The sequence below is a fragment of the Pseudoliparis swirei genome, chromosome 7, assembly GCF_029220125.1.
Source record: "Pseudoliparis swirei isolate HS2019 ecotype Mariana Trench chromosome 7, NWPU_hadal_v1, whole genome shotgun sequence".
Classification (NCBI taxonomy): Eukaryota; Metazoa; Chordata; class Actinopteri; order Perciformes; family Liparidae; genus Pseudoliparis; species Pseudoliparis swirei.
In genome coordinates, this window is record NC_079394.1 from 3129838 (window position 1) to 3142073 (window position 12236).

Sequence of the window (12236 nt, forward strand, 5' to 3'; positions counted from 1 at the left end):
AGAGAGCTTGTGCAGGCTAAGGATATCAATAGCATAGACAATCTCCCTTGCTGCTACTTTCTACACACAAAACCACATCTGGATATTTTGTTTAATGTAATGTTCAAGTCCCCTCTTGGTCATCTCTCTGAGAAGCCTTTTTTTTGGGCTTAACTTTCTATTACATCATAGCATAGGAATGAACCGATTTTTCTTTGCTTCAAATTACATTTTCTCAAATGTGTTGTTATCATATAATGAAGAAGTTTAGACTGCGTCTTAATAAATAACCGACTGCCTAAGAGTTCAATAACTATATGGCTGAAATGGGAGAGGTACAATAATATGTCTGATGTACGTTATTTGTCTCAGTTTAATGCTCAAAATAAAACGGCAATACAAGAGAAAGAATATGAGCAAATGCTCCGAAGGCAACCCTCTGAGAAATATCCGTTCTCCGTGGTGCATCTCGAGACTGTGTGTGATGATCTGCAGTGGTTATCTGGTGGCTTCAGAGTCATGCCCTTTACTGTCCCTCTGTTATTTACCCACCAGACACACACAGCTTGATAAATGTTTTGTCTGACCTTCTAAATTTGTTTTCCTTCCTCTTAACTGTGATTTTATTTCCCTTGGACTGGCCACACAGTGTGTGTGTGTGTGTGTGTGTGTGTGTGTGTGTGTGTGTGTGTGTGTGTGTGTGTGTGTGTGTGTGTGTGTGTGTGTGTGTCTTCAAGTCTGCTTATTTGTTTGTCTGTGGTGAAAAGACAAGGTATATCTCCAGAAAGATAAAGATCTATTCTCTCTTTGTTGCAGATTACTTCCATAAATTCAGCATTTCAATGAACAAACCAATGAACAAGCAAAAGTGTTGAAAGAGCCCCTAATACCAGAGCTCCAACAGCCACTGGCCATCCAGAGTGTGTGTCTACTTCAGTCTGGAAAGAGTTAAAGTCACCACAGGCCAGAGCAGAGTCAACACCGGCCACGGCTTGGCTGGCCTAACCTGCCAGATCAATATCTGCAAATAATAAATTAGCTCCCCAGAGGGGACGCACTAAACCTTCAGCAACACCGGCCTGGAAAAGTCCACAATTGGTGTGTGCGAGACTCAATAAGCCAGGTGAATGACTGTGCAGGGGCACATCTTTAGCACTCCATAATAGAAAATTAATGGTGCTCAAATCAGTGCTGAGGGCACCCTGAGGGTTACCTAATAGGCCTAGTTAGAACTGTCATCCCTCCCAGAGTCACCTAAAATATCACATGCAAACACAGGAAGCCAAGAAGAGAGGGAGGGATGGGAGAAAGATATACGTGTGTGCGCGCAAATAACAGGGATGACCATCTTTGGAATTGATTTAAGTATTACAGAAGTTTTATTTGGAATTTGGAAGAGTGAACAGAAAGTAGGGCTGCCAGAACAAAAGTAATTATCAAAATGTCAGTAAATTAATTATAATTATTAAAAATACTTCTTTACTACCGACTGAACACATCAGTGTTTCTTAATTCTCCAACTCTGCTACTCTTTGCATTAGCTTGCTAGCTTTGTTGAATTTACACTTTTAATGGCAGAAGACACCGAGCATGACGCTCCTGCTAACTCCTCCTTCAAGCCATATTTAAATATTTTTTAATTCCTTTTAGAAGACAAGACCTATTTTTCAACAAATAATACCAAGACTGCATACTGTGATATCAATGCTATATGTTTCTGTTTTATCGTGCAATTACTATTTTTACTTTATTTAATTTGGAATGTCTACTATTTAGTATTCAACTGTTCGGAGTTATTTCAGCCAATATATTGTCCAATTTAATTTCAAGAAGTAGTTCACAGCCCAACGCAAACAAGCATCCATTAGGATGGCTGTAATGCAGCTTTTTATTTGGAATTTAATAGAGAAAATTAATAAATTGTAACACCTAATCTGACCAGATTTGACAAAAAATCACATCATTACAGATTATATTGTTAATTCTTATTATCCGCAGTAGAAATGACGAGTAGTCGGTCACATGGTCATGCTCAATCCAGGAAATAAAAATATCAATTGACTGACAGTGCATAATAATGGACTATATTGTCCTTAAAGAAAAATACCATACTAAATTGAGCTAAATAGTTACTGAAAAGTCATTTTAAATTTGAGGTGGAAACAAGAGTAGATAATGGAAATACTAAGTTGATGATCAAGTACAATGCTGAAATATGCAAGTATACCATGTTGGCTGCATTCAAGCATAAACTTGTCCAATACAGCAGGCTGTTTAAAAACAGATCTATATGCCCAACAGGCTGGTAATGAGCCTTAAAAGCACATCTGATTACTTATTCCAGCTGGCTTATTCCCTTTCTCCACAAACACAACTATTGGATTCAATAAACATACTTTATATTGATCCCGAGCCACCCGGCAGCACATGCAGCCCTCTTAACCGCTATCAACAAGATTTATTACAACTTTGCATACTGAACAGAACCGAGGAGACACGCACACACCCGCATGTGCACAGACACGTGCAAAAGCTTAAATACCAAACGACTTCTCATCAGCGTCACGCACACACATGCACACAACCTTTCGATCTTTCTCCTGACCCTAATTTGCCTATGCAGTAATATCAGGGGGGTTGTGATGTGTGGGGAGGGGTGTGCCTCCTCCTCTCGCCTCCTATCCTCCCCCCCCCCCAGGTCTGGACTCCAGCAAACTGGATGCTGCCGTGACACTGAACTCACCCACATGCCGCCACGCTGCCGTCCTCCAGCCCAAACAGGGTGTGTCGCTCTCCGCAGGACACTTGAGATATTTTCAGAGATGATGGAAGATTCTGGAACAAACGTGGAGCCAGCTGGAGGGGAAAAAAATAAAAATAAAGTTCCCAGTGAGGTGAAGAAACACATTATCTGTGAGTAGCTCTCTAGTTCAGTTGGTAGACTCCAGCAGCCTGGCTAACATCCCAGAGACAGGCACAGCTCCAGTCGATCCTCTCGGTGTAGAAGAAGACAGAACAACGTGAACAAGAAAGAAGCAGCGTACTCCTTCATGGAGCCGAGCCGTGTAGATCTGATGTTTTAACTCCCTGTGTGTATGTATGTCTGTTTGTCTGTATGTCTGTCTGTCTGTGTTCATGCCAGTGCCACAAAGGGAAAAAATGAAACAGCCTATGAGGAAAAAAGAAAGCCTGGTTCCTCATCATGCGCTTGTTAGCTTGTCCAATCTATGGCAATCAGCACAGTCCCAGGGGTTGAAAGACACGAGATCCCGGGGAAAGGGAAGCCGAGGCTGAGGAAAAGATCAATACTGCACTGTGAAACAAGAAGTGTGGGCTATTTACTCTCCATTGATCTGATGATGCAGGAGAAACAGCTCACTCGGCTATTAAATTGAGGGTATAAGTCTACTGTGAAGCTTTTTTTATTTATTTTCTACTCCTCTCTTTTTGCTACTCTCCGTTTTCACCCCAAGGTCAAGAAAAAGCTAAAAACATCCACAAACAAAGTAATTAATCCGCATTAAAATGGCAAGGGAGCCGGCCCTAACTACCCATCTTAAGTGAAGTTTTGCTCAGAGCGACATGAGACCCACAGTGATGGACACAAAGAGTCTGCTGGCGGCGGCCAGCGGAGCTTCACTGGAGCTACTTCAAGACGAGCATTTCCACCTGCATGAAAAAGGATAAAGTAGGCCTTTTTGCAGCAGAACAATGGCAGCCAAGTATGATACATAGTCAAGATATGTAGATATAGATATTATCCTCATGTGTACTACAATACAAACAATTAACAACCAACCAACTTTTTTTGTTTTGTTATTCAATACAATGTTTGTGATGATTTAGGCATCTAGTTTCATTCCATTTTCAAGAAATCAATACTTATTTCTGAAAAGGATATTTCACCACCAAAATCAAAGATGCATATTTAATAGGGACGCGTGTATCTACTCGTTACACGAGAGGCTCGTGATCTGACAGCTTAGGTTGTAAACGTGAGCGCTGTCCTTCGCTGATGTAGTTCAGGATTAAGAAAATAGGTCAGAAACAAAACTGCCCACAACAATGGCTGTGGATTATCTGGAGTGAACGTGTCATGATTTCAGGAAAGAAACATTGCAGGAGTTTTTTTTATACATTTTTAATAGAAGAAAATAAAATAGAACATTGTTTTATTTGTTTTTTTCTTGTACCGACTTTCCTGAGAAATGTCTATGACATATGTGATTGGTTGTACAAGTAAATAATCAAGCTATGTTTGATGTTTTATACTGTGGGAAAACTGCAGTGACACTGTCATTTGAAGTAAAATACCCCGTAGACAACAGAAGGTGAAAATAAAGCCGTCCAAGTCATCTCTGGTTTCCCTAAAATGTGGTGCAGAGCTGCGGCCATCCTGAGATGTGTCATGGTGTGAAACTCTTTCCCTCCATGTCTGTCTTTGCCTTTCTTCTCCTCCTCAGAGCCTTATTGACTGTGTGGCTGTATTACAACAAGCAGTCTCTAATGACTCCCTGAAGACCTTTCTATCCCTGCTGCCCGCCCTCCGTCTCTCTCTCTCGGCCTCCGTCTCTGTGTCTCTCCCTCTCTGCCTGCTCTTCAGGCTCCAGTTCAGCAGCTAATTAACCCTCTCTAATAGCGTAGATTACATTAGCTTTGAGCCACTCGCACCCTCCACCGGACTCGCACTGCCACACAATGGGCCTAGCCTTGCTTTACAAATCTCCCCCTTCACAAGAGCACAATTATGAATTCAAACAACTTCTTATCCACACGCACTCATCCATGGACAGAAGCCCTCCTCTTCAGCCACCCCACTCCTCCCCTGCCACCCACCTCCCAGGCCTTCACGCAGGGAGTAATGAGAGAACTGAAGAGAGGAGACCACACAACAAGATGGACGTGAAGGGGAGAGGGATATCAGGGGGGAGGGAGGGGACCCCTGTTGGGTAAATCAGAGAGGTCACTATAGGTGTTTCATTGGGTGAGGCTTCAGAAGCCCAGTGATAACCCTCCCGTCTTAACATTCCCATTCAGAGCTGAATCGAAACTTAATTACAATGGGTGGATAGAGTGAGAAGGGGGAATACCAGGACCAAGAGGAGGTTTACGGTTTAAGTGGTCACAGAGAGGGAATTAGACGCTAGAATGAATGACTTAAGCCACTGGAAGCGGTTTTCTCCACATTGACAAAATGGTCTGGGAACTCAAAAGCTGAATGAAAACTTAAGAAATATCTTCTTTATTTCATTTGTATGTTTTTATAAAGCTGCAAATTGCGATGTATCAAACAGTGTGATGAGTGATTCCGATCAACCAGCCCAGACCCAACATATCTAAAGATGCACTTCTGTTGGTGGGATGGGACACTATTACACACCCCACTTTCAGAATGTAAGAAGATACTACGGCTGGTTAGGTTCATTTAATGCAATGGCTCTGAGCTGTATAAAAGCCACCATTAAACTGCTGGAGTCCAACCGCACTGTGAGAGTGTTCAAACCAATGGAGTACCAGGCAGGAGAGGGAAGAACGCTGATTCAATGAGAGGAATACATTTTTTAAATTGTACTTTTTTTTCCCCTCTTCTCTCTTACAGCACTTACACCACTTAGTGGTGTTTTATCAATGATAATGAGATGAGATATAGTCGTGGTAAAAAAGAAATAAAATAAAGAATAAATGGATGTAATCTGCTCCGTCTAAATGTAAATTGGTACATTTGAAGTGAAAGGACATTCTCATGTTTCTTTGTCCGAACAAGTAATTTTCCCTACGTCTCTCTTCTGTAAGGCTTGCCAAAGCAGCATTTTCTGCAGCACAGAGCACTCTCCTTTCTATTTCAATAGGACAGCTCATTTGCTAGACTCCGAGCACAAACTGCTGACTGTGTTTTTCCAAGGCTGTGTACTTTGTGTGCGAGTGGACTCGTGTGCATGTGCACAAGCGAGTGCGAAAAGAGAGAGAATTGGACAAGAAAGGCATGAAAGAAGGATATGGAAAATGGAGGGAAAAGAGTGAGCGAGAGAACACGTTGTATCATTAAGGTACTCAGAGATCATTAGATGTATGAGGGCTCTGCTATGCAAGGTCAGGGCCGCTGTGTTTTTCTAGGTCGGCAGAGGAGCAGTAAAACCAGTCTAATCAGCCGCTTCTCCCACCTCCCCTGACCCCACTACCGCTCCTCTTCCATCTAGAGGTATAATGTGGATCACTGCCCAGTTTATCCATGCCTCTGTATGTATTTACTAACATTATTAAGGCTTATGAACCAAGGACACAGGAAACTACACATAAGGCACAGAAAGGCTTCGAGCTAGATATTGGCCTTATTACGTGGTAAAGTTGCTGGCTCCCAGGATGTACACGGCTGCTTTAACAGGTGAAGTGCGCTGTTGGCTAGCCAGTATTTTTCATTAAGGCCATCCAGCAACTGGCAGTCTGCCCCAATAAAGTACACGTCTGTGTATGCCAATGCACACAGTTTGGGGGTTTTTTCAGCTCTGGGGGAAGGGCATGGATTTTATTGAGAGGTAAATCCACTTTGTGTAAAAGTAACCGACAAACTCTTTTCAGACACCCGGACCAGCGCTTGATATTGAAACTCATTACTTTTCTGATTCAAAACAAAATGTGCCCCGAGCACCAAGTATTGCAATCCTTCAAGCGGCCTCTGAATGTCTGGTCACATTTGTGATCTTGTTTACTTACTTTACTTAATCCTCAATCAGATAGCATCTGATTTTAATCAAAATGTTTGTCAATCTTTGACGAGTTTCTTCAGGCAGTTCTTGTCTGGATGTCTTTTCTATGTTTTTTTAATGAAAATATAGATAATTTAAAAAACAAGCTTGTAAATATTGAAAAAAATAAATGCCTTGGTGTATTAGCATCAAAGAAATTCCAAATAACACTTATCCCGTACCCAGATGTCTGATCCTCTTCGGTCCTCACGTGACTGAGATCCTCACGAGGCTACGGGAGAACTGGCCCCGGATGGCAGGGATGCCACGCCGTTGGTAACGTGGCATGTTCATCAAGATAATGACGGATAGCCTTATCCTTATCCATCCCCGTTGTTATAGAGACGAATGTCCTGGTTGGCTTCTTACTCAGCACTTTGGCCTTTCCCCCACTCATTGTGCACTTTATCACACAAACACCCTCACGTAGCCGAAGATGGAGATTAGCAAAGCCTGTCTGGAAAATGGACCCGACTGAAGCCAATCAATCAAACGTGCTCCAGGCCAATCAAGAGGAACACACAAATCCAAAAAAGCACCACCGTGCACGATGCTCCCAGTGAGAATGTGTAGTGTTAAGTAATTGGCGTATCAGAATAGGGTAGTGATAGAGGGGCATTAGTGTGCTTGGAGGGATGAGTCAAGAAGTTGAAGAAGAAAAGACAAAAGGAAAAGTGAGAGAGAGAAACGTTGTGTAGGAGAATGCCTCTCCTGCTCTCGACCGTCTCATTAGGCTAATGCTTTTTTATAAGGCACTTCATATGTCAAGGCATTGGTGGATTTAGTGTAAACTTAAATTCCATTACCTGGCAGGCATTAATTGCTTACTGAGCCCAGGGATCTTTCCCCTGGGGCCTCTATGTTTCCTATCTGTCATCTGGCTAACTATTCTGTCTAGACTAACTTAGAGCACCGTAATCCACCATGGGGATCAATAAACTGCACATAATTCAGCTCCAATAATGAGCTTTCACTTCAAAAAAAAAAGCGCCAGCCCACTTTCCAAGGAACCGGCAGGGGCGTAAAATGATAATGTAATTATTAAAAGGACAGACAAAATGAGTAAGCACTTTCACGCGGAGAGGGAGGGCGAGCCCGGCCTCAATTAGACACACTTAAAGCTATCATTGTTATTCGAGACAAAGCTAATCAAGGAGGAGATACGGGGGCATCCATTTCAGCAGGTAATGGAATGACGCTGGCTGGCTTTCCCATTTCCCCGGGCTCACGACGTTAGAGAGGCTGCCCTGCAGTCACACGCGAGTGGGCTCTCTTTAATGGAGCGCAATGGAGGTGGTTTCATCCACCAATCAGAGGCTACTTGGCATGGAGAAGTTTAAGATTCACATTCAGCGACACATGAAACCATCAATGTGAGGCATTATTTACACCTGTCGTTTCCATTAGTAGTTCAGGAATATAAATGCAACGGTACATATGTGTTGCAGCAACTTGAATTCAACATGAAAGATGAAATCTCTGCAAAGTCATTGCATATTATTCACGCACTCTCCACAGATCAAACTAGCACCGGCCTGTTAGACCATGAGAGATGTGGTGTGTGACCAAGTAAGCTTTAACATGGGGCCTTGTTTACCAACTACTGTTTCTCCAATTATATGCATCCTTGAACTCCAGTGAAATCAAGAGAAGCTCGTTGGTTTTTTACACCCAAATGCTCCCGATTCATCTGCAGGCTCCATGAGGTCCAGGGTGGATAAATACGGCCTTTGCAGAAGGATTGCTCCCACTGTTTATCTGCTGGTGACATTTGCTGCACAGCCCCGACCGCACCATAATTACCCCACTTATTCACTAAACAGGAATCATGCCCGGCAGGAACCCCCTGCCACAAAGGTTGCGGGACTTAAGGCACAATTCTGTCTCCAGAGTTCAATGGCCCCGCCTTTATGAAAGGACTCCATTCATTTGGACATCAGCATGGGTTCACTTCAGCATGGCCGGACGGAAGACGGGGCGAAACTGACTCGCCTCAATAGCCGGAATAAAGAGCATCATGGCTGATGATGATGAATTTACAGCCGACTGCACATGCATTTCTAGCACGCGGCACACCTTGGCACACTCCGAATGTCACAGTTCCCATAGAGCATTTGAAGTGGCGTCTCCTGTCCCTGGAGTCAGCATGCTGGGAGTGGATAACTATGTATATACCGATGTGGTAGACTGTCAAATTAAAAGCACATGTCTCAAGGATTCCATTTACTGTACTATTTCAGCATTTATTGTGTATTTATTGTGTTATCACTTTGTAAATGACACCAAGATCCTCTTTTAGGACATGTTCCTTGTTTATTCTCTTCAGATGACTCATTGCTCATATTACCCATTGTCTTGTGTACACTCCCAAATTCATCTTAACTAGGAAACTGCCAATTAACAACTAGGGAGAGTGTTTCTGTGATGCGTGTTGCTCAACTCTCCAGCTTCACCGAGTCCTGCATATCGCCGTGTCTGTCAGAGACAGTCAGCACAGATGGATGAAGAGTGACAAAGGGATTTTTGGTTGAGGTTACGCAGTAATGAGTGTCACGTGACTCCCACATTCAAATTTCAGACAGCCTCTTCTGATCCTAAAGCTGCAATCAACACTGGGCCATCTGCAACACTACTAATTAACATAATTGGTGTACATTACATGCTTATAGAGAGCACATTTGTATCCACTATTCTTTCGCCCGTAACAAGATGAGCTGTAGAAATACTGGTCGAGCAACACTGTTGATTAGACACTGACGGTGGGTGCAGACGGTGAGACTTGGTGTCTTGTTGAAAATAGATGGACTGACAATCAGAGTTTGGTGAACAGCCAGGTGTGAGGGCCAGAGTGCAAGTAGGCCAGTGTGCAGCCGACACAAGCACCTTCCCTACACCTGGAAGCGGGGCCGAGGTGATCGACTGCCAGGACATCTCGTCAGACAGCTCAGTCAGAACGCCGGCAACACTTAGGCCTCTTCCAGCTGCTCGAGCAGAATAAATTGAACTTGATTAGAATTAATCACACTCAACCACTTGCAATTTGCAAATTATCAGGGAAAATATTCAGGAAAATCTGCTTGGAAGATTGGTGAACAAAGGGGAGCAACTTGTGGAGCCCGGTTTCTTACCTCGCACATGCAGCATGGCTCGCGGCACTCAAAGAACAGACGTGAACATGTGGATGTGCAACTGAGAAGCCACATTTCTATGTTGGCTATGATGGATTGTATGAATTAGAGATATCTCAGCATTGGTCAAGGGTACACTGCTTGTACATCAGATGAAGTTATCTTTTAGTTGATTATACAGTACAATACATTATCGTCTCAATTGCCCACTTAGCAAAAGCATTGGGAGTTGTGTGCTGACAAATGCCCAGTTACAGTCCTACACAATGCATACACACGGCGCACATGAGTGGGTAGCAACACACGGGCGGCACCACTTACCATATTATAGGTTTCGTGAAGCTGTACGTCAAGCAGTCACACCAAGAAGGTGTCACAGAAAATTGTCATGATAGAGTCGCACCACTCGCATTAATAGAATTTATTCAGGATGAAGAGGGGAAGAAAGTGACCATAAGTTAGCTGTCTCTTTCCCTGTGTACACCATGAAAAGATGAAGTATGCAAACTGCCGGATTTTAAACTTGTATCTAATTGTCTCACGTCATGGGTCTGGGCCAGGGCATTGTTGCTTGAAGAATAAATTGGGTAATTCAATTAAAGTGCTTTCCGAAGACACATCATAAGTGATGGAGAACGACTCTAACCCAGGCCTGAACTCCGTGTCCCCCCCCATCGCTCCGCTGGCCTGACAAATGGATGGCGGTGTATAATTGAAACGCATTGCTGCCAGCGTAGGTCAATAACATCGCTCCCTCTGCTCACCAGCACCAGATTAACAGACTCTATTTTATCTTCCCTCAGCCTGTCCCAGCTTGACAGAGCTGGAGCGTCAGCTGCTTATCCATAAAAGAGGCCCCCTTATCTTGAAAATAAACAAATACATAAAGTGCAACAGCCTGCTGTCTGTCCAAGCAGTTAAGGGCTACTTAGTTTAAGGCAAACATGTGGGCAGTGTGTTGTGGAACACGTCATCATCGTATGAGAGGAAGCACCGCCGTCACCTCACAAGACCTGGACAGACAGAGATTCTCTTCAGTTTAGAAAACTTGGAGAGCGTGGATTTCCACAAGTCAAATACCCGATTTTTTGAATTTTCCTTTTTTTAAACTCAATTCTTTCTTTTTTATACAACCATTTCCGAGTTAAATACCGCTTCAGTGTGCCATCATTAATACCAATGTCATTCAATGTCATACCCCAATCTCTCAAAGCAAGGACAAGATGTTTCTTTGGACAATGAGGAAATAGCGATGGCAATAAATAAATAATATTGTGAATAAACAATGGAGATGTATTATGCAAAGCCATCCCTGTTTATGCGTGATAAACATTGAGGACTAATTAGTTTAAGCACAAGTGTAATACAAAGCTAAAATGGGTGATTATATGTATTTAAGCCCAAGCATAACACATTTACAGGCTTAAATTAATTTGATAAATAAATGGAAAAAGTAGGGTTATGGTTCAAGGGTAAAAACCTACATTATCTCCAAATCCTCTCTGTGCTCTTATGTAATTCTGTGTTAGGTTCCACAGAGTTGATTAAATCCAGTCCGTTCAATGTGTTTACAGTTTAAGGATTGGAAGCAATTGTACCCGACGTTCAACATCAGAGTAAATGAACAAACAACCTCAAAATAAATTCCTAAAGGGGGAACGCACACACAGCGTGGTGGGGTTGTTTACGTAGTCACATGCGCTTACTGTGAAAAGCATGCATCTGAAAACAAGTGTGTATTTTTGTATGACATATGCTTATACACATATTCCCAGAAGGAACAAAAACAAATTAGCCATGGACGGATATTCAATTAAGTCCTTTGTCAGGGGTCTGTGTAGGGGCGGGACGGGATGCGCAGTACAGTAATCCATGATGAGCAACTCGGTGGCAGCTCCATTGTCGGTCTGACAGGTTGAAATTACTCGAAGGCGTGCTCGACCAACAGATTAGACCACTGTTGGGGCGGCAAGGTAAGATGGCAGCCAGCGATGTGGAAGGTACTTTCTCTTTCGGCTCACACAATGCCTTTAATCCATTCCCTTGTCACCATCAAGTTGCTTGACGTTACTTTTCAGCATCCTACACACGCATGTTCTTCCTTTTTGCCTCACTCATTGCACCTTTCATCAAAGGGCTTAAAGGGGGCATCTGGCTAAAACCAGAAGAGCCTTCATCTTGTAAAATAATGTATGCATTATTGTAGAAGTCCGGATGCCAATGTTTAAGAGACTTTCACTGTACTGTTGTCAAATTTCCTAGAAAGGCTTTCAGTCTGAGTAACTCCCGGTCAGATGAGTTATATGGCAAAGCCACATTTTGTGTTTAATTCATTGCTTCCTGCCTGCTTGTCTGCCAGCTGCTCGGGTCTGTCCTTCCTGCCAGT

General features: G+C 43.0%; 1 protein-coding gene across 1 annotated transcript in view; it reads right to left on the minus strand.

Annotated features, from left to right (window-relative positions):
* LOC130197301 (uncharacterized) overlaps positions 1 to 2886 on the minus strand; it is a 238870-nt gene extending 235984 nt beyond the window's left edge. Inside the window, exon 1 of the mRNA XM_056419900.1 lies at positions 2723 to 2886. The gene's annotated coding sequence lies outside the window, so the exon portion shown is untranslated. The remainder of the gene's footprint in view (positions 1 to 2722) is intronic.
* Between the last annotated feature and the right edge of the window lie 9350 nt (positions 2887 to 12236).